This window comes from Protopterus annectens, chromosome 4.part0 (assembly GCF_019279795.1).
Source record: "Protopterus annectens isolate FY-2018-M chromosome 4.part0, PAN1.0, whole genome shotgun sequence".
In the NCBI taxonomy this organism is placed as follows: Eukaryota; Metazoa; Chordata; order Ceratodontiformes; family Protopteridae; genus Protopterus; species Protopterus annectens.
In genome coordinates this window covers 115,212,963-115,233,126 of record NC_056733.1, presented here as the reverse complement: position 1 = coordinate 115,233,126, position 20,164 = coordinate 115,212,963, and the positions used below count along the sequence as shown (strand labels likewise).

Here is a 20,164-nt window from a genome sequence, read left to right as displayed (position 1 = left end):
TTACTTATAAGTCAGTCACACAGGGATCTCTTGAAAACTAGAATAAAGTGATTCATGTTTGAATTTGTTTGCTAGGAAATTCCTGGCAGCCTGTGCAGGTTTTGAAAATGCTTTGTCAGATACTGCTAGCCTGAAGGATGGCTTAATTAGAGAAGGAGCAACACTGGGCAGTCTTCTTGAGTATATAAAGAGAAGTCTTGATTTGGAGTAGTTTATCAAGGTGGAGAAGAGAGTAATCTTAGATGCTGAAGTTTAGAATGGGGAACTACTATAGCCCTTGTAATAACAAGAAGCCAGTGAACCTTTTGTTTAGATAAATACTGACGCTGTGAAGGTGGAGAATGGGAGGTAAAGTGACAGATTTTGTTGATGTAGTTGGCAGTATTTGTGCATTGTGTTTAGCGTTAAAATATAAAAAGTAGTGAATAGTTTTCATGTTAAGTTGTCTATCTTGCCTTCATTTTTGCTAGTTGAGATCTGAGCTGATCCTCTGCTCCGACTCGGCCATCTTCAATAGCTCGAGAGCTGTTTACTGGCTCGAGGCTACCCCTTATCCCATAATGCCCAGCGATAGCTACCCAGATCTCATTTGCCGCTTCAGCTGCGAGGTGTCGTTTTTCTGGCTCAGGACTGTATAGACTTTTTTGTGTAATTTTTTTACTAGAATTTAACTTCTCTAGTATTTTATCATTAGTGATAGTTTTTGTTACTGTGATAGATAATTGTTTATCTTGTAGTATCCCTCCTTTTGTAAAACTCGTTTAACTTAGAGAGTTCTCCCCCACCCCTCCCCCCCTCCTCTTCTTGTCAGGTTAGCCGTTTAAGTTAGAGGCTTTCCTTCTGCTTTTTTCTTATAGGCTAGCCGTTTAAATTAGAGGCTTTCCTATTACCTTTCAAAAAAAAACCTTTATCTATAGTCTTTCTAGTAGGTGTGTTTTTTGTAGACTGTATATTGCTTCTTGTTGTTGTCATAATTGGTTTATTTCCACTGTAAAGGATGTCAAAGGAATCCAAGGTTTCTGGGTTCAAGAAGTGTGACTCATGCTGTCAGAAAATGTCTCTGACAGATGGGCACACTTCTTGCGTCTATTGTTTAGGCACTGTGCACCTGCAGGACTCTTGTTCTATTTGCCATGCCTTTAGTCCAAGAGTCCTGCAGGAGCGTAAGAACAAGTTGATTCTTAGGGGTCTTTTAAAACCCCAGGATTCTCCGGCCAAGAGCTCACAGCCAGTGAAATCCCCTAAATCCACTAAGCCGTCGGCTTCAAGGTCGGAGCCAACTTCGGTTCAGGATTTACCTTCTACGTCAGTTCCGGCTGGCACCAACAAGACAATCTCCCCGTCGGCTTCATCAGAGACTTCGGAGCCGTCGCAGAGCCACAAGAAGCTGAGGTCCCCTTCACTAGAGTCTGTGCATTCGGCTCCTTGGTCTCCTTTACTTCAGAGCGAGCGTAGTCACCGATCCTCTAGGTTGTCGGATCATGATGTGGAGAGAGGGGTCAGTAGGTTGCTAAAGTCGCAGGCACTAGCTAAATTGTTGTCCAGCCCTCCTCAACAGGTATCGGCTCCGTCCACTTCTATCGATGTTTTTCCTCTGACTCCAATGAGTTCGGAGCCGGAGTTTGTTGGGGTTCGAGTAGTGGGACCGTCGGCACCGATAACTCTATCTCCTTCGGTTCCAACGTCGGCTCCGATTCCCTCGGTGGTACCTCTCATCGAGGGATCTGGGCACCGGGGCTCCATCATTTGCTCCGATGGGGCGAGTGGCATCGGACCCTTGTCCGACCCTGTTCTCCCTCTCGGAGCTTCGGCACAGGTGAGCTCGGCTCCACCATCTGCCTCAGAGCCGTCCCCCTCGGTGCGGAGAAAGATTCCTATTTCTTCGGAACCAGAGCTTTCTCTGCATTGTGGTAGGGATGCCTTCGATGTCATGCGGAGTGTGCTGTCCTCTGAGTCAGCTTCACTTTCATCCCCACCGGCTCCGTCCCCTGTAGTGCTTGTGCCAACCTCTGCTCCTCCTCCAGACCCTAAATGTAGGGAACCGATGCTCCAGGACACCCCATTGGGTGTTTCCTCCTCTTCTGAGGCCTCTCCTGATAACTCAGAAGAGCCCCCTCAGAAGAAAAAGTGTAAGAGGAAGCACATTGACTCCCCCGAGTCTGTCACTTCTGATACAGACTTAGATGATTCGGAAGGGTCCCCAAGATCCCCCTCTGAAGATGTTTCCTTCTCGGACATCTTAGAAATGCTTAAGCAGAGGGGGAACTGGAATTCCATAGCCCCTACTGAGGATGAGTCTGTATTTCTGGATTCCTTCGGTTCCCGACCTTCCACCTCCTGGGTGTCTCCGCCTTTCGATCCACTTATGACAGTGGTGGCTCGAAAGGCTTGGTCAACTCCGGATACAGTGGAACCAACTCTGAGGAGACCTAGTAAATTCATTACCGCACCCCTGGATAAGCAATTCCTTTCGAAAGGTGTCCCTGTTGATGCTATGGTGGTAACAGCAGCCACCAAAAGAGTTAGCGGAGACCTCTTAGTCTGTACATCTCCCTAACAAGGAGTCTAGGATTATGGACAGATATGGGAAGCGAATGTTCGCTTCAGTGACCTTCTCTATGAGGTCACTGAACTACCTATGTCATTTTACCCAACTCCAAAGGGATTTCCTTAAAGAGCTCGGAGATGCCCTCCAAGATCCAACAGCTGAGGGAGCACAAGCCAAGGTAGCTTCCTAGCTAGCGACATTTAATTCTGTTAACTCCTCCATGAGGCTCATTTCCTATGCAGCCGATGGGGCGAGTAGAGCTGCAAATACCGGGGTGCCCCTTAGGAGGCATGCGTGGATGCGGCTTTGTAACTTTGTGGAACCCTTTCGAGCGTCCTTCACCAACACTTCCTTTGATGGTTCCTTTTCTTTTTGGACCACAGGTGAAAAACGCTTTGACTAGGTGTGAGCAAGAAGGCAAGACTTTCTCTCTGCCCGTGGGAGTCAGTTTTTCCACTCCCTCTAGACCTTACCCCAAGGGTCAGAAGAGTGGGAAGATGTGGTTCCGTAATTCTCAGGGAGCCTTGCCTGACGTACGTAGTGATTTTTCCTCCAGAGGTAGAGGGGGAAACTAATAATAGACATCGCCCTCATGGCAGAGGGGGTCCGCAGAACCAGGGCAACAGAGAATCCTTCTCTGATGAGCCCTTCCAGCATCCCTGAAGGGTTGCCCGGCTGCTCAACTCTGGAGGCAGTTGGGGGAAGACTTTCGCTGTACCCAAAAGCCTGGCAAAGTTTAACACAAGAGAGATGGCTACAGTCCGTTATATCCAGAGATTACAAAATCCCATTCCATCAACCCCCTTTACAGTCAAGGAAGACCCTTCCAGATGTTCCACCCAATCTGAAGGAGCAAGCAGTAATAGAAGTTTCAAAACTGCTAGAAAAAAGAGCCATCCAGAAAGTCCTGGTAGACCAGCACAGATCCAGAACTTACTCAAGGTTCTTTTTAGTACCAAAAAAGATGGGACTGGAGACTGATTCTGGATCTCAGCAGACTAAACAGGTCTGTGCAAAGAACAAAGTTTCGGATAGTCACGCTACAGTCCATTCTACCCTTTCTGGGTCAGGACAATTGGATGTGCTCGATAGATCTTCAGGACGCATACTACCATATAAAGATGGACAGGTGCTCCAGGAGATATCTTCGCTTCCCGCTGGGGGCCAGTCATTATCAGTTCAGAGCTCTGCCCTTCGGTCTCACCACAGCACCCAGTGTGTTCACCAAATGTATGGCAGTGGTCACGGCTCACCTGAGGCATCAAGGATTCCATGTGTTTCCGTATCTAGACGACTGGCTCCTTACTGCTACCACCAGGCATCAAACTCCTACAAGCACGGGACTACACAATCTGCTCCCAGCTCGGCATTACAATAAATTTCAAAAAATCTGCCTTGTTGCCCTGTCAATCTATCACTTACAGAGGAGCAGACTTAGACACAAGGGGTATGTTTGCAAGGCTACCACTAGAAAGGGTGTCTGCAGTCCGTCAGCAGGTACATGTTCTGATGAAGAGCAAAAGGATCCAAGTCAGGTATGTCCTTCAAACTCTGGGTTCCATGGCAGCAGCCATTTTCCAAGTTACACTAGCGCGCTTTCATATGTGAATTCTTCAGTGGCTTCTGTTAACGCAGTGGTCTTTCCAAGAGCTACCCATGACTTACATGATCATGATCACGGATGCATGCAAAAGAGTTCTTTCTTGGTGGATGGTCTCCCCACTAGTTACTCAGGGCAGACCTTTCATACAACCCCCTCCGGTAGCCACAGTGATGACGCCTCCCTGATAGGGTGGGGGGGGGCAGTCCAAGGCACGTGGCAACCTCACGAGTACCATCTGCACATAAATGTCCTGGAAATGAGAGCCGTGCTCCTGGCGTTGTAAGCCCTTCAAGACTCTCTTCCTTCTGGGACCATTGCTATTCAAATGGACAACATGTCGGTGGTGTGGTACATCAACAAGCAGGGCGGAACCAGATTCTACCACCTGTGTCGAGAAGCACTCAGACTTTGGCAGTGGGTGATTTCCTCCCAACATTTTCTGATTGCGATGCTCATCCCCGGGAGATCCAACGTCATAGCGGACAGGCTCAGCAGAGCTATCCTCATGCCTCACGAGTGGTCTCTGAATCAGGTAGTTGCAAATCTTGTTTTCCACAAATGGGGACAGCCTTGCTGCGATCTCTTTACCACCCCCTTCAACAGCAAATGCAGCAACTACTTCTTCCTTATTCCGTTTCCGGGTCACATACCCATAGACTCTCTAGTCCACGATTGGCCCCAGGGACTTTTTTATGCCTTTCCTACTTTTCCCCCTGATACCCAAACTTATACAGAAAGCAATATCGGTGGGTTGCAAAATGATCCTCATTGCTCCCTACTGGCCTCTTCAGATATGGTTCCCGTTCCTGCACCGTTACCTTCTCGATCAACCCTGGACTCTGGACCCAATTCCAGACCTCCTGGTTCATCAATCAGCTGGGTGGCATCAATCCCTCAAAACTCTCCAGCTCACAGCTTGGTTGCTCCACTTCCAACCTTAGCCAGGCTTCCCAGCATTTCCCCAGCAGTCCGTGACATTATCGTCTCCTCTCACAAGTCTACAATGAGGAAAACTTGTTCTAGCAAATGGAAACGTTTTTCTTGTTGGGCAAAGGCTAGGAATGTGGATCCCTTTTCAGCCCCAGTCCACGAAATCCTGGAATTCCTAGCACAATAGTTTCACTCCGGGTCCGCTTCTGCTACGATCAGGGTACAAATGGTGGCCATTTCTAACTTTCATGTTGGTTTTTCGAACTCTAACATTATGTCTCATAAGCTCTGTAAAGCTTTTTTGAGAGGGACAACTCTTCTTAGGCCTTCAATGAGAGATCCCCCTTCTCTTGGGACCTTAATTTAGTCCTAACCTCCTTAATTCTGCCCCCTTTTGAACCAGCAACGTCCTGCTCTATCAAGTTTCTATCTTGGAAGAGACACTTTCTGGTAGCTATTACTTCAGCCAGATGCGTCTCTGAACTTCAGGCACTATGTGTTCGTCCTCCATACTTGGTTTTTCATAAGGACAGGGTTGCTCTGAGGCCTAATCCTTCGTTTCTTCCTAAAGTCTGCTCAGAAAATAATTTAAACCAATCTATAGATCTTTCTGTGTTTTTCCCTAATCATACCAACAAGGCAGAGTACAAACTACACCAATTGCATGTTCATAGGCAATTGTGTTTTTACCTGCACAGAACTAAAGAAGTCAGGAAGTTGGACCAACTATTCCTTTCTTATGCCTTGGGCAAACAAGGTCTCCCAGTTTCCAAGGTAACCTTGTCCAGATGGTTGTCGCACACTATTTATTTCATTTATCAGTTAAGGACCAGAGAGTTACCTATTAAACCGAAAGGTCATTCTACTAGGGCCTTGGCTACCTCTGTAGCCTTCAGTCTAGGTTGCCCACGGATTCCATCTATGCAGCTGCCACGTGGGCAAACCCTCATACCTTTATTTCTCATTACAAGTTGGATATGGTCTCCAGGAGCAGAGCTGACTTTGGTTCCACTGTTCTGAAGAGTCTGTTCCACTGAGCCACCCAGGATTTTAGGTGCTAGGGACGCTGTCCCAACCAGAAAGAACGAAGGCAAGATAGACAACTTAACATAAAGAAGTTATGTACCTACCATAACGTTCCATGTTAGTTGTCTTCATCTCGCCTTCCTTCCTTGCGTTCCCACCCTTCGTCCCCCTGTCCTAGTGGTCCGAGAGGTGTTTTTCCTGTTTCACTGGCTGTGTGTTCTGTCGTTTCCTCTGTTGACTTAGAGAATATGGCAGGTATAGTCAACTGATTTTTTGACCGGTTTATTCTCTTGTTATGTCTGGAGTTAGCTATTTCAAACGAAATCTGGGTAGCTATCGCTGGGCATTATGGGTAGCCTCGAGCCAGTAAACAGCTCTTGAGCTATTGAAGATGACCGAGTCAGAGCCGAGGATCGGCTCCGATCCCAACCAGCAAGAAGAAAGGCGAGATGAAGACAACTAACATGGAACTTTATGGGTAGGTACATAACTTCTTTCTTTTAAGTTAATAGATTTCCAATTGCTGTCCTAGCTGTAAACTTAGAAAGACTAGCTTGAAGCAGTGTCAAATGACCGAGTATGTTGTAATAAGAAACTGTGCATGGGCCCTGAGAGGGGGTGTGTGTGTAATGTCAGGAAAATTGACTTAAGTTGTTTGTAGAGCTGATGATGCACTGAGACATTGTCTGATAGCCATAGGGTAGTCTTTAGTTCACTGGCTCTACCACAGATTATTGTATTTGTTTCCCCAATTTCAAAATTTTCCCTGCCACTTGCAGAGAAGGGGAAAATCTGTTTGGAGGAATTTTTATGTGATATGTGAGGCTCTGTCAGACTGAAGAGTAACTACTCATGACCATTTTGGCTACATTAGTCAACATGACCGAATTACTTAGACCCATATTTTACATCATCGAGCAGTCTGTGCTGTGTTTTCCTATCATGAGGATACTGCATGCCACAATAGACTGCGAAGCAGATGGTCTGCACAACTCTTCCCCCCTGTAGGGCACCATATAGAGTCTGTGCTGCTGCCCACAGCTCCATTCTTTGGTGAGTTTGAAATAGAAAAACTCAGCATATTTTTCAGAGGTGGTAGGAACCCCACAGAGACAAAGGGAGAACTTTCAAACTCCAAACAGGCATTGGCCGGAGGTCAGGATTGAAACTTGTACCTTGTGCATGGGAGATATGAAGACCTTAATCATTATGCCAGCTGATCACAGCTCTGTCAGACTGAAAGGGAGTCCCTTATATGGTTAGTTTGTGATACTTCTGAGGTTGATTTTTAATAGAGAGAGAAAATAATAAAACCAAGCTCGGGCTTCTGATCACAGCCATTTTCAGTAGTTTTGTGCCAGAGTCCAAGCTGAACTTAATCTTTCACCTTGCATATGCTGGTTAATGTTAGACCATCCTAAAGCAGGTACACAATACTGTTTGCAGATTGCAGTGCCTTTTCCATTTAGCTGCCAGACTAGGCATTCAAGGCTGCAAGCAATGGACAGGAAGGTTTTTTTCTGTTCCCCTTGGAGCCCCAGGGCTCTCCTTTCTCACTTTTCCTAATTCCAGTCCTCCCTTTTTGGAGTAAGCTTTGGAAAAGATGGTACGATTCTGTGGTTCTGCAGTGAGTCTGTGGAGTGCACATTTGTAGTTGGCTCCCCTGTGGTCTTTTTTATTGATCATCCTCAACTTCCTTTTTCCCATTTTCTGCATAGACTCGGGCTGTCGTGTCACTTGTCACCATTTTTCCCTATTCAGTGCCAGGTCTTCTCTCACACAATACATGCACCTTTTTGCTGGACACCCTCTTTTCCTCTTGCCTTTGTGTCTTTCCCAAATCATCTTCACCAGATTGTATTCTGCTTTCCTGTACATGTTCCTAAACCGTCAGAATCTTTTCTCTCTGACCTTTTCTATAATTGGAGCTTCTTTTGCTTTTGCTGTTATGTCTTCATTTCTTTGTCTGTCCCACAATGTGCATCCTACCACTCATCTCGGGTACTTCATTTCCATCGCTTCCACCTTCCTCAATTGTTCTGCCTTTACTGTCCAGGTTTCTGTACCATACAGTAATATTGATTGACATCACTGTTTAGTATATTTTTCTTTTCAGGTTCTTTGGCATTCTTCTGTGATATACTACCGTAACACACTGTGCCAGTTGGCTGCAGCCCCTCTGATTCTAGCTTTGACCTCCTCATTCAGACTTCCTTTCTTCTCAGCCATCCTTCTCAGATACTTGTATACAGCTGTTAACGTGTTCTAATGTTTTTTCTTCTTTCTCAGTTTTTAGCTTCTTTTGATTTCTGTCATTTACTACATTACAACCATCTTGTCTGTACTCGGTTTTATCCCATGTGCCTTCAGTTCTGCATTCCATTCCCCTACCCTTTGTTAAAGTTCTTGCTCAGAGTCTGCCTCTAATGCCACATCACCTGCATATAGCAACTTTGTTGACCTGGCCCCTTCCAACCTGTTTGCTAATGTAGTCCATCACCAGTGTGGACAGCAGTGGTCTCAGAGCTGAACCCTGATGCACACCTATTTCCACGAGCAACCTCTTTGTAAGTACTTGAGTCATAGGATCCTTGTACGTAGCCTGCACTAATTCTACCAATGTTTCTGGGACTTCAAACCACCACATGACTGCCCAAATCAGCTTTTTTGGGACCTTGTCATATGCTTTCCTCTTAAGTCTACGAATGTCCAGTTGGACTCTTTCCTCCTCTTTAGCTCATTCTCAACTATCTGTCTCACTGGAAACATAGAGTCAGCTGTGCTGCATCCTGATCTGAATCCAAACTATTCGTCTCCCATCTTACTTTGCTACTCTTCATATCCATTTATCAATCACCCTCTCCAGAACGTTCATTCAGTGTGATAAGAGTTTGATATATCTATGCTGCCCACAGTTGTGTATATCCCCTTTTTTCTTGAACACTGGTACTAGTATGCTTATTCTCCAGTCATCTGTGTTGCACTTTTCTATCCACACTGCTATGAGTACCCTCAGGAGCCATTTCTCCCATGTCTTACCCCAGCATCTTGATAGTCTCTACTGTGACCTCATCTGAGCTTGCTGCTTTCCCTTCCTTTATTTTCCTTACTGCATTCCTTACTACTTCTAGGGTGGGCTGCTCCTCTCCTCTTACCATAGGCTGTGTCTTGGGCAATACAGCTGCAGTAGAGGTTTACTTCATTCAGAAACTGCTGGGTGTACTAATTTCATCCGCCTTTGATGTCCTGTGGACAGGTGAGCAGGTTGTTGCTGGCCTCCCTTATGAACGGTGTTTGTCTTCTTTATCTTTCTGACTTTGCATTGCAACCTAATCTAGCTTATTTGTGCCATATATTGAGTCACTTTACAGAAGCTGGTAGAGTTTCTGATGGCTTGTTCTTTACTATCTTATCCTCTTTCTTGTGAACTGGTATTCCTTCCTAGCCTGGTCTGTCTTGTCTATCTCCCACTTTTTTCACTCCATCTTTCTTTTGACAACTTCCTGGACATCTGTATTCCACCACCAGTTTTCCTTATGTACCTTATTTCCACACCTGGCTTGGCTGCATATCTGTTCTGTAGTCCTCACACATCCTGTGTTGAGGCGCTGTCATTCTCCTTCAAATCCATGTATTTTCTCCTCCTCTTTAGGTACTAGAGCCCTGAGTAATTCCTTGAACTGTTGTGCTTTCACTCCAGTCAGCTTCCAGGTGTTCCTGGAGCCTTCACTGACCAATTGTTGCAACTAATTGTGGCAACCAGTAGTTTATGCATGACTTTGCTATCACTGATTCTACCCCAGTGCCCTTTCCTTACCAAAAGAAAGTCTACCTGAGTTGCATATTGGCCACTTTTGTATGTGATCTTGTGACTGTATCTCTTTCTGAACTACGTTGGCTTTCATCGAGCCATTTGCCAGACAGAAGTTTAGAATGGCCTCTCTTCTTTTTTATTCCTGTTGCCCCACCCATGTGGACCCAGGCAGACCTTTCATACACTGTTCTTTCTGTCCTGATGTGTGCATTCAGGTCACCCATTATCAGTACTAATTCATGTTGTCCTGTTTTATCTAGTAGGTTCTGCAACTGCTGTCTGAATGTACCCTTTTCCTCACTATCGCAACCCTACTGTGGGGCATAGGCTGAAATTATGAATACTGCTCTATTATTACACTGGAGTCTGATCGCTATGCATCATGTCACTAAATCTGATTATATCCCTCACTGTCTTCTGAAGCCTCTCCCTCATTATAATTCCCCCACCATTTCTAGCATGTCCTCCTCCTGAGTAGTAGACTGTGAATCCCAAGCCAAGTGGCTTTGATGCCCTGCCCTTCCACCTTGTCTCCTGGATATAAATGATGTCCAGCGTCTTGCTTACCGTCATGTCATCCACTTCCAAGCCGTGTCCTATCAGTGAACCCACTTTGAATGTGGCAAATCTTAGTTTGTTTGGCAGGTTGATTGGTTTTACATCCAGCTTTCACTCAACAGAAAGGTATTCCAGGTAACCCAAGCCTGACAACTGGACACTGGCCGGCCTGTAGTCTATTGATCCAGGACTGCTGGGCTTTATAGTGGGCATACATTGACAATAAATGCACATACACCCCTCCCACCATTAGCATGGGTCCCTGGTGTAGATCGTAGTAGGCTGGGTCCTCAGCCCACTTATCACTGGAAGATACCTATGCCCATTTTGTCTACATTAGTCAACACTATCAGATCACCTGGAGATATAATTTTCACAGAGTGGCTAGCCTTGCCATAGCACGCAGTCTGTGATCCATGTTATTCTACCTTGAGGATACTGTGCACATCATAGATCCCCAAAGCAATTGGTCTATACAACTCTCCCCCTTGTAGGGCACTATCTGGAGTATGCTGTATTGCCCACGGCTACTTTCTTAGGCGAGTTTGATTTGGAAACGGTCAGTATATTTTTTCCGAGGTGAGAGAAACCCCACAAATATACAGGGAGAACATGCAAGCACCAAACCATTAGTCAGAGGTTAGGATCAAACCTTGTGCACAGGAAGAGAAGACTTTAACCATTATGCCAAGTGGTCACGTACAAAAAAACTCTATCCCATGCCAGACAGCTTTGGTGATATAGAGGGGATAAAGCCCTGATTATGACCCAGATGGCCTGAATTCTGTTGGCAGAGTTGGTGTTTGATGGCGCTGGCAGGGAAGATGGGGGCTCTGTTATATATAGAAGTGGTGTTCTATATTTCTGTACTTCAGTTGTGATGATAACCATAACTAGAACAGGTGCATGCATCTACAGTTTCCTTACTTCAGATGTGTGATACCTACTCTCCTCCTTTAAAGAGCAACAGAGGCAGGCTTGTTTTGGATGACTCCATCTGTGGGAGGTATTTAAGCAGGCTTTTCACAATATCATAGAAGACCTGCAATCCAGGAAGCAGCAAGTATTGATCATCATTGTCTGTCTGTGTGAGGTCTCCTGTCTATCTTTCAGAAGAAGAAATCCTTTTGTAGCCAAACAGTGGCAACCAACTGTCAGGTCTTGCCCCCCTTGCAGCACCATCCTACCTTGAAGTCCTGTAGGAGGTCATATATTTAATTTCAGTATTGATTCACTTGCAGTCCTGAAATACTGTGATATCTACTTTTCTGCCATCTTACAACAGTTCTGAACTTTCTGTAAGTAAACTCCTTTTTTTTTAAGCCTCAACAGTTTTGTTAAAAGTGGAAGCCTAAGCATTTACAGACATCCTTGTTGATAGCCAGCTGTGTTATAAATGCTCTTAATCTTGTTTTGTCTGGTTTGTACAGACCTGTTTTACTGATTGGATTGCTATCCTGGTCTTTGTAATTAATGTATACATCACTGGGCCAAAGCATTGCTCAGGCCTTTTTGTCTCACACGCAGACCTGAAATACTGTGGTGTCTGATTTGTCTGGCTTCTTAAAGCATCGTATATTTTTCCCAACCCTCCCACCTTTTTCCTGTTTAAGCTTTTAGTGCCTGTCTCTGGCTTTTGCCCCCTATTATATCTGACCACCAAAGTTTCTCTCCCCACCTTTGTTTGTTGTTGTCAGGTATGTAAGCTAGTTAAGTACTTTCCCCACCCATTGTTTCACCAAACTGTATTGCTTTTGAGTTAACCTCCCTTGCTAGAAATAGCCATTTTCACAGAGTTCCCATCTGCTTGGCATCCTTAGCACACTTTGAGTAGGTCCTTAATTATTCCTGTACCATCTTGGCAATTAGGATTTATTTTACTGTTGTTGCACTTCATTTAACTACTTTCATTTTCAGGTGAACTGATATTCTACTGTTAGCTGATTGTTGAGAACTGCACTTTTGAGAAGCTTTGCTGAAGTGTTGTGTAATTTGTTACTTTGCATTTGTTGGTAACTTAATTGTTGTATCCTTGCAATTTTGGCCCTGCTAAAGCGATTCTGCAGTTTCCTGTATTTTAAGTGCCTATATAAATTTGGAGTGTTTGCAAGACTCTTGGCTCATTCTCACAGAGCTCAGCAAAATTTTGTGACCTTACCTGTGCCTCTGAAGTGATTTTCTTGCATTGTGTGCTGTCCATCCAAAAGCCAAGCACTTTGTATTTAAAAATCACACTTTCCAGAAGATGTTTAAGTGGTCGACTGCTGATTTCTTGATTAAATTTACATGTATCTGCATTTAAAGCTGAAATTACTGCATTTGCTCAGATTATCTTGCTGTTATCTGATTGATTTAAACATTGCCTTGTCAAGCTAACAAAGTTATTTTGCTGAAGCATACACTCAGTCTGTCTGTGTTTCTGTGTTAAGAAGACTGATATAATCCATCTAGTGGTATTAGGTGATGGCCTGGTCTATGTGAAGTGGGCAGTACATAAGAAAGCTTTAACTGTAGTCTTTTTATTGGCCCAGAGGGCTTAGAAGCCTGTATAAATGTGCTATGCATGCACAGCTCTTGGTTCATTTCCACAGAGTTCAGCAACACGTAACGTCTTAGCCTGTGCCACTGAAGTGATTTCCTTGCATCACATGCCATCTAGACAGAGGCTAACTACTTCTATTTAAAAATGCTATGTCAAGGAGGTATTTAAGTGATCGACTGCAGATTTATTGTTTTAGTTGCGCATTTATCTTTATTAAAGGCTGAAGTTACTGTACTTGCTCAAACTGTCTTGCTATTGTCTGATTGACTTGAAATTGCTTTGTCTAGCTAGTTAAATTTGTTCTGTAGGAGTGTACACTCCCAAGCAATCTGTTTTGTGTTTTTACATTAAGAGAACTGAGAATTTCCTTCTAGTGGCAGTAGGTGGTGGCTTGGCCTCTCTGAATTTGGAAACGCACAAAGCTGTAATATGTTTCCTGGAATTATTTGTGCATTTAACTGCTGTTTCCCTTGAAAAAATGCTTTTCATCCCACTGTTATTGCTCCTAGGCTGTTTGCCTTGAAGTCACCTTCTGAATGGTATTTATAGCTAGTTGTTCGAATTTGTTTGTGGTAACATTGCACATGTGGGAATTTTTTCTTTGTTTCCTTTCGTGGCAGTAGGTGTTTGCCTGGTCTGTCTGAGTTGGTAAACATAGAAAAGGGCTTACAGTGTAGTCGTTTTGTTGACCAGGTGGGCAGTAGTCAGTTTTCTGGGGGGGTGTGTGCCCATCATGCAGCAGCGATGTACAGAAACAAACCTCTAGAAAGCAAATTTTACCTATAAAACTGCCATTAAAACTGTACCCTCTAACTTGGCAGTTGTAGCTCACAGGTCAAGACAGTGTGAGTATGCAGTTTCCAAATGTCTCCTTAGCCGTTGGTGGATGTGGGCATCTTGAGACAATGTACTAATTGTCTTATGTTCACAGGCAACCACTTAATCCTTAAAGAAACAGTGTGAGAGAGATGTTCACACATTATTTCAGTACAGGCAAAATTTTGCATAAAATCAAGGTCGTCGAAAACACACGCACTGAACACACTACACTCTGCTGATCTCGCGTACAAACCAATTTATGCTGAGGCACTTAAATGCAATCTTCCCAAACCCCAAAGATGACCTGAACTTACCAACTGCAGAGCTTCTCCTCTGCAAACTCAAAAAACAATCCCTAACATCTCACATACATCCAGTGGAACTCCAAAACTGAAGCCCATAATGCAAACACACACTGCCCAGGACTCTAGTTATGGGGAGTCCATTGTATGACACTGATGCCCCACTTACCCGGCTGAACAGGGAGAAGATAAAGGTTAGTTGCCTGTCTGGTGCCAGGATCAACCAAGTTGCACATGCACTAAAGTCATTGCATCACAATTACCATTATGATTCATTTGGAGTCCATTATTGATTTCTGTAACTGATTTAGTTTCTGGTGTCATTTTAGGGAGATGCAATATTTGTCAACATGGGAGGCTATGGTTAACAAACCACGTTGCTTATTGCCAAGGATGTTCTGCACCTGTCCTCCCAGGCTTCCGGGTATTGACCAAAACTTTATGTTCCCCCATAGAGCCTTTTTAGGCAGTACCAAATTGACAAACCTTCCAACATTGCAAATTGAACCCAAGGAAACATTAAGGTGTTAATGCCCAGTGCCAAGGAGCTTAAATAAGAAACTCACTCCTTACAAGCTCTACTCACCCTGGAGGAATATAGACATCTGTGCTGTTACCAAGGTATGATTTAAAGCCACAGAAAGTAATCTGATGGTGCAAGGCTTCAGTGCCTTCCACACATTTAGACCGTCTACTACACAGATGGGGAGGAAAGGTAGAGGAGTCTCTCTACATAAACAGCAGGCATACTTTTAGGTTGATTAAACAGATGCGCTGGAGTTTCTCCACTTGCAAATCACCATAAACAAAGTCCCATACCATGTCCTTGCAAGCTATAGGTCACCCTTCATGTCCCCTGAAACTCATAGCCCATATTTAGACCTACTTGACATGCTCATCATACAGTCAGATACCTTACTCATGGAGGACTTTAACTATTCCTCTGTATACTGGAAAACTTACGTGGCCTCAAATGTGGAGTCACAGAGATTCCTGAACTTTGTAAACATAAACACTTTTGACCAGATAGCAACCACATCCACTAGATATTCGTACATATTTGATGTAGTACTCACAAATATGGGAGAATGCTACCCCCCCCCCCCCCCATCACATCTTTACTGGTAAGGTCTGGTTACAAAGCTGTCTCCTTAGAAATGAAAATCAACTCTGTAATTCCAGTAAACCCTGTAACAGTTAGGAACTGTTACAAAGCAAACTACCTCTTAAGTAGCTTGTCAAAGTTCATTGCTTCTCCTTACTCAGAGTTCACAGCAACCTGTGTTGAATTGTATACAGAGCCCCTGTGTAACCACGTAAATGACTGCATAGAGGCTGCTGTACCTACCAGAAGTAAGCCCAAAATTAACTCAAACAACAAACCACACTGGTAGAATTCTGTTCTAAACAAGTTATACACCAAATGCCAAAACGTTATGGCTGAAGTCAGGAAGGCTAATTCCCATAAGGATAAGAATTCTATCATCAAACTTAACGGGCAGCTAAGAAGACTAAGTCCAACAAAGCCAATTTTTAGGTCATAAAACCTCCCAAGCAAAAGACAAGCAGAAGACCTTCTACAGCTAAGTCTGAAACCTCAAAGGCAGCATATAGCATTGTGTCAAACTAGTGATTAATGGTGCCGCTTTCACTGTGCCAAGCGATACATCAGACTTGCCGGCTGACAAATTAATCTCAAACTCTACCCCCTACCCCCCTCAAGAAATACCTGCAATCATACCCCCCAACTATTAACAGGCAGCAGGTTGTGATAGCACTCACTAAAGTCAAAACACAGCCTCAGTGGGCCCTGACAGTATCTCAGGATGCCGCTTGAAATATGACCTGTCAGGCCACCTGAGTCAGTATTTAACTCGAGTCTTAAAACAGGGTTTTTGCCCTGGGAATGGAGTACTGCAGCTGTCATTCTTCTTTATTAGGGTTGGACGATCAACTGACCCTGGAAACAGGCCCATTAGTCTGACTAGTCTTATATGCAAAGCGATGGAACAAATTGTCATGGAAATGATCAGCAAAAACATAGATAAGCTTCAGATGCTGGACCCAACCCAGTTTGGCTTTGTCAGAGGAAGGTCATGCGTACTAAACCTGGTGGACTTGTTTGAGAAAATCACCAAGGCAGTAGATGGGGAGAAAACTCTGCATACTGCCTACCTTGACCTGGCTAGGGCATTTGATCGACTACGTCACTCAGCCATTGATAACACACACACCAAATTAGGCATAAGTCCCTATATATTGCATTGGATTGCCAGCTGGCTCCCAAGACCCAGGAATTTAGGATTGGTGAAACCATCTCTACAATGAAACCACTCAACAGCTGAGTCCCTCAGGGACTCTGCTTGACCAAGTTCTAAGAAGACTGCAAACCAGAGGAAGTTATAGATTCCTCCAAGACACTAATGTCTTGCAAGATGGTCTAATTCAAACAAATGACTGGTGCCAAAGTCATGGCTTAAAACTCAATACCAAGAAATGCATAGTAGTACCTTTTGGGAAGTCACCCACACGGGGTAAATTATGTTCATAGGTTCATACTAGGCTATCTGCCCAAGGGCATTTATAAGCCTAGCCCAGAGTTTTGTGGCTTTCGCCACCCCTTTAGTTTGGAGGATACTATGCCCGTTATTTTGCTGTGCCTCTGTCAAGCAGTGACACTGAGATAATCCCTGGGGTATATCTGCAATCTCCCATCCATTGGTCAAGATTTCTCTTGAACAAAGCCAGCGAGGTGCTCTGCCTCACATGTACCGGGATTTTGTTCCACAGCATAGGGAGTCTCTGGGTGATGAATCTGTCCCTCCAGCACGTCCTATTAATAGCCGTGTCAAGGTTTAAGTCTCCGCCTTGTAGTTCTGAGGGATCTAGATTTTTGAGGTGAAGCATGTTCATCAATTCTGGGTTGGACATGGCCTTGTATGTCAGGCACAGGTCACCTCTGAGCAGACGGTAAGCGACTGAATAGAGCTGAAGTTCCTTCAGTCGGGCAGCATAGGACATATTTTTGAGACCCTTTATCCTTTTGGTGAGGAACTTTTGGGGCCTTTCCAGTTGCTGCAGGTGTCGTGGTCAGATACATTCGAATGGGGCATTGTACTCAATCATTGGTCTGATGAGTGATGAGTACAGGGGACGATGACTTCCCTTGATCTAGATGTGAATCCCTTCATGATCAGGTGGGCAATGTAGAAGGTCTTCCTAACTACTTTGGCAACGTGAGTGTCAAATGAAAGGTTACTGTCAACCTGGGTACCCAGATCCCTGATAACCTCTTTTGTGCTTAGTGGGTTGCCGCCTATATGGTAGCTAGGGGTAACCTTGTTTTTCCCGAAGGGTATGACTATGCATTTTTTGGCGCTTAACTTTAGGCCATGGCTCTGGCACCAGTTTTCCATTTCTATAAGACCCTTCTGAAGGATATCTGTGTCAGATGTGTTCTCAACTATGGCGCCCAGTTTGCAGTCATCTGCAAATTTTGTCAGCCATAATCCTCCTGTGTTTGCTTGTACTTCTGAAAAGTAGATGCCGAACAGGAGAGGGCCCAGGACTGAGCCCTGTGGGACACCACTTGTGACAGGCTTTGAGTCTGACATGGCGCCAGCAACTCTGACCCTGTGGGTTCTGTCACTTAGCCAATTTGCAACCCATCTTGTGACGTATGGGTTTACATTTAAACTGATGAGTTTTTCAATGATACCTGAGTGGGGTATTGTGTCGAAAGCCTTTGCCAGGTCGAGGTAGGCTGTGTGGACTGCCTTTCCCTCATCAATGGCCTTGGTGACTGTTTCGAAAAAGTCAACCAGGTTTAAAAGGCATGATCTGCCCTTGACAAAGCCAAACTGGGTTGGATCCAAAGTCTGCAAGTCTCCTATGTCTTTATTTATGAGTTCCATTATGATCCTCTCCATAGCTTTGCAGATCAAGCTTGTCAAGCTGATGGGATGGTAATTTCCCGGGTCGGTGGAGGCACCGCCTTTGTGAAGTGGGACCACAGTTGCCGTACGCCACTCATTAGGCACGTATCCTGAGGTGAGGCTAAGATTAAACAGCTGCTCTAACTGCGGGTTTAATTCCTCATTGAGTTCGTGGAGCACACATCCGGGGACACTATCTGGTCCCATGGATGCTGTGTTTTTTGCCTTGGAGAGAGCAGTTCTCACCTGAGCATTAGAGATGTTTGGGGGGCTATAATTCTCTGGTATAGATATCTCACCTTTTTGGGGGGGGGGGGGGGCGAGTTTGCACTGAACCTGTCAGCCAGTATGTTGGCAATGTCTGTAGGTTCAGTAATTTTTACATCATTTTGAACTAATTCTGAGCATATCTGGGAGTTTCCTCCCAGGTTTCTAACATAGCTAAAGAAGGCCTTATGGATTGTCCTTTGAGTCCTTAGCGACTTTTCTCTCAAAATTTGCCTTGGATGATTTTATGAGAGATCTTAGTTTTTTACTTATAATGATCAAGGGTGTTTTCCCTTTTAAGGATTTTGCTCTGTCTTGTAGTAGCTTCCTCCTTTTGTTGTAGAGCTTGTTTATGGCTGGGGTCCACCAAACTGGACGCTTGCCTTTGGTACAAAGAGTCTTTGTTTTGTTTGGGATTGCCTCATCCATGCAGTCCTGTAGGTGCTGGTAGAAGGCATTTGTAAGTGATTCAACGGCTTGAGTAATGGTTTCCGCAGTCTCGGGGGCCTTAAAAGTGACCACACTAGCCTTTAGAAGTGTAAAGTCGGCTTTTGAGAAGTTCTTCACTGTGGTCTTTTTTATCTCAGGTGGGGGCGGGATGTGGACTTCCAGTGAGATTAGTTTATGGTCTGATCTCACCAGTGAAGGGTATACCTCCGGTGTTGAACATTGTGACCCCATGTTCGTGATGATGAGATCTAGTATGTTATCTCCTCTTGTGGGGATGGTGACTAGTTGTTCCATGGCATTTGAGTTTATGAACTCTAGGAACCTTTGGGCTAGAGTGTTGGGGCTTGGGTAGTGATCCCAGTCTATATTTGGGTAGTTGAAATCACCTAGTATGATGGTGTTTGAAGATGCATTTATCCCCTCCAGTGTTTTCAGGAAAGCTATGTGAGGTTCCTGAGATTGAGAGGGTGGCCTGTAACATGCTACAAATTGCAGAGCAGTCTTGCCTATGGTTAATTGCACCTGGATGGTCTCCGATGCATCGTGCGTTGCCACCAACCTTGAGGTGTGGGTGTTCTTGATGAATATAGACACCCCCCCTCCTTTTTTGGAGTTGTCCGGATTTTGGGTCCGGAACGCATGATATGAGGTAAAGCCTGATAGTGCCGGGGTGCTCTCGGGAGCCTTGAACCAGGTTTCAGTCACAGCACAGACATCGATGTTCTCCATACTGAGAAGGGCCTCGAGTGCGTGCATCTTGAGGTTGAGACTTCTGGCATTGAGCAGCATTACCCTTAGTTTTTTCCTTTTTTGTGTTCTAGGGTGGTAGGTTTAGAATTTGAGCCTTGCCTAAAAAGGCACTATGGGGTGGCAAGAGCCTTTGCCAATATCCGAAGCCCAGGGTGACAGGTGCAAGCCGCCCTTGAAGCAGCGTGGCTTGTCCAGCATGTCATCCCTGGCAGACAGACATTGGATCCCCTTTGAATGACACCAGAGTTTAAGCCAATTATTAAAGCTGATCATCTTGTCACTGTATTGTGGCATCATTCTTGGTGAAGGTAGGATACTGCTCAAGGTCAGGGTCATACCTGCCTGGGCTATATAATCAGAGAGCTCCTCTGTCTCTTTTCATGTTCATGTAGTCCAAGGAGGTACGTCTCAGTTTGTTCACACCAGCGTGGACAGTGACAGAGTCGTACTTGTACCTGCTGTTGAGAGACCTGAGTGCTTGCGTTATGTGGCGGATTCTAGCGCCCGACAGGCAGTTTACTGTGACCTTTTCCTTGTTCAATCTGGTGAGTGGGGCGTCAGTGTGTCTGACTATGGAGTCACCAATGACGAGTGTGTCTGGCATTGTGTTTGGCCTTAAG

General features: G+C 44.9%; 1 protein-coding gene across 1 annotated transcript in view; it reads left to right on the top strand.

The window, feature by feature from the left end:
- Positions 1-20,164, top strand: part of LOC122800223 (protein NO VEIN-like) — a 1,589,974-nt gene that overhangs the window by 1,382,629 nt on the left and 187,181 nt on the right. The window lies entirely within an intron of this gene.